Source organism: Acomys minous, assembly GCF_964271855.1.
Source record: "Acomys minous genome assembly, chromosome: 19".
In the NCBI taxonomy this organism is placed as follows: Eukaryota; Metazoa; Chordata; class Mammalia; order Rodentia; family Muridae; genus Acomys; species Acomys minous.
Window position 1 is genome coordinate 62,977,123 of NC_140499.1, and position 3,004 is coordinate 62,980,126.

General features: G+C 46.5%; 1 pseudogene across 1 annotated transcript; it reads right to left on the minus strand.

The window, feature by feature from the left end:
• Positions 1-2,630: 2,630 nt before the first annotated feature.
• LOC311590231 (large ribosomal subunit protein eL37-like) lies at positions 2,631-3,004 on the minus strand (annotated as a pseudogene). The gene has a single exon. The product of its transcript is annotated as a large ribosomal subunit protein eL37-like (transcript).

Below are 3,004 nucleotides of genomic sequence, written 5' to 3' on the forward strand. Positions count from 1 at the left end.
ATGCTTGAGCTTCATTGCTTTAGTCTTAGGCTCTGACCCATTTCACCCTGGCCCAGGCTGAGCTCAGTGGCCCAGTCTTGGCCTTGGGTGCATGCCTAGCAGACAACAGTCAGCAAACCTGGTGCATATTTGGGCAACTCTTTTGTTACCAGGGAGATCAGTGTCTCTTCTTGTGATATTTTTTAGTCTCATTAAAAACAGAGTTTTAGAATGAACTCAACAGGGAGCTCAAGGACAATTTTATTAGAGTTGAAAAGAGAAAGTTCAGGGCAGACAAGCTGCTTAGAGGAGCGAGACCAAGTGGAGAAAAAGAAAAAGCCATGCTGTTTGAACTAAGCCTTTTAAATATGAAATATAAGTCACACAAAAGATATGATATGGAGAAGTTTATTATAGTGGTGGGGGTATTACACACACACACACATACACACACACACACACACACACACACACAGAGAGAGAGAGAGAGAGAGAGAGAGAGAGAGAGAGAGACAGAGAGAGAGACAGAGAGAGAGAGACAGAGAGAGAGGAGAAAGAGGTAGGAAGGGAGGTAAGAGAGAGGGATGATGAGCTGGGTTTGTCCTTTTATGTACTGGGTGGGACACACTTAGTGGCAGGCAGTTAATGACGTCATAGGTTGCTAGGCAGACTGGAGCAGTATGCTAACATTCCTCACTTTTCCTATAATTAAAAAAAAATGAGGATGTTGGATTGCTTTTCATGTAAGGTAAGTAGGTTAAACTACATAAATGTAGTTTCATCGGAAGCAGCTTTTGGCTGGAGAGAGAGAGAGAGAGAGAGAGAGAGAGAGAGAGAGAGAGAGAGAGAGAGAGAGAGAGAGACCAACAGCAACAAAGCGTCCAGATTATATGTTGAAGGGTAAGGAAAAGTTCTGTCCTGGGAAGTTCAGGGCAGAGGACAGGGGATGACAGCCATGTCCTGCAGCAGATAGGGACCGAGGAGTGCAGGGAGCTGCTTGTCCTGAGTCTGAAGTACACCATGCCAATCTTTTGTAAATGGGTAAGGGATGAAGTAATCAATGTCGTTGACTGATTCCTGTTAACAGTAGGGTGGTGGCAGGGGTTAAAAAGCCGAAATGTTGGCCAAGTCCAGGAAGAGCAGGCTGCTGTATTTGCTGTCCAGGGTCTGAGAACATCTGGCTGAGAAGGGCAATGCAGGTCCAGCTGACATGACCTGTGGGTTGGACTCGAACACCTGTGGGGAGCTGCTTTGGTGCTGTCCTGGAGGTAGGGAATCTGGCAGGAGACTGGAACATATGTATGGACAGAAGTCAAAGTTAAGAGGTTAGGGAGAAAATTTCCTTCAGGTGAACATTTGAAACTTTTGGGAGAGCGAGCAGAGGTGGTAGATTTGCAGTGAAGAGAGAAAAGTCTGAATTTAGGAAACTTCCTTTAGAAAAGGCTTGAACATGGGGAACTTCCTTCCGTTTCACCCGACTGCTGGTGGTAATTAAAAAGGTCTGGTTTTGGATCTGTCCAAGTTTGGTTGCAGAGGTGTGTAGGCTTAGCAGCCCTTAACGTGGGCATAGGGATTTGAAACTCTCCAGAAGGCATCCCAGAGGAGCCTGGAGTAGTGGGAAATGAACTATTTCTCATGGGGAGGTGAAGTCAGTAATCTGTTAGGGTGTACCCAGAAATGAATCATGACTCAAAAAAAGGCAGGTACAGAACTCACCAGTGCTGGTCAGTGACCAAGAGAGCGCAGCCCAACAGGAATGGGATGGCCCAGAGACACAGCCCACCTATACTAGGATTTTTAGCAGCCGCAGCAGCAGCAGCAGCAGCAGCAGCAGCAGCAGCAGCAGCAGCAGCAGCAGCCGCAGCAGCAGCAGCAGCAGCAGGAGTGGCACCGGCAGCTCTAGAAGTGAGACTTAAGGCCTCTTGCATATGAGAAGGACTGGGAAGGCGTCTGAAACCTGTTTACCTTTAACCTGAGGTCTGTGAGTAAGGCAAACTTGGTTGTCCTTTTAAATGAGAGGTCTAGTATCTAGTAGTTTTAACTAGCTAATGAGTTGACCAATGAGCTAACATGGCAGATTACTTTAGGCTAAGGAGCTAAATGTCTGTTTTCTAGCTATCAATCTAACATCGGTTTAGCCATCAATGTGATCAGAGACCTGAGAAGGATAAATTTGTAGCCTAAATGAAACTACATATCAATAAAAGTGACAGGGATGACCAGTTTTGACAGTTGTCCGAGCTGTCTCCTGTGGCAGCATGGCACCATAGGCAGAGACAGCCTGGCATCTGGCACAGATGACAAGAGGCTCTTTCTGTGAAAGGGGAACATGGAGGAGACTGACCTCACCTCATTTTCAGCAATGTGAAACAATAAATCTCTGGATGTCCAGTTTGTTCACATTTTAGGCTGGGCCCCAGCAGAGGGCAAGACTCTGAGGGCAGGCAAGCCCAGTGGTCAGCATACCATAATCCAGGGTTGAAGTCGTCTGCCATTGTGCCCAAATCTTCTGAGAATTTGGGGATCAACTATTAGGATCCAGAAATCTCTGTTTTGTCTTTTTTAAAATAATAAACTTACACATGTTAAATGCCATAGTTAGGAAATCCCTGATAAGCTTGAGGGCCAGCATATTTGTTTTTGTTTTTGGCTTTTTTTTTTTGAAACCAGAGTATTTATTTTATGACTGCTTGAAATCTTCAAGATGAACTGGATGCTGCAACAGCTGCCCTCTTGGGTTTAGGTGTTGTTCCTTCACGGAATCCATGTCTGAATCTCCGGTAGACAATTTTTAGGTGTCTCATCCGCCCGGTCCCGGTTGTGTTTTGCCTCTAAGCCTCGGCATTCCAGTTATACTTTCTCTTGTGCTTGGCAGGGCAGCCACATTTGCCACAGGTCGACTTCTGAAGGTGGTAGGCCTTGGAGCCACAGCGGTGGCACAACGTGTGCGCCTTGTTGCGACGCTTCCCAAAGGATGACGTCCCTTTTGTCATCTTGCTTCTGCCGCCGAGGCCAAAGAGACCGG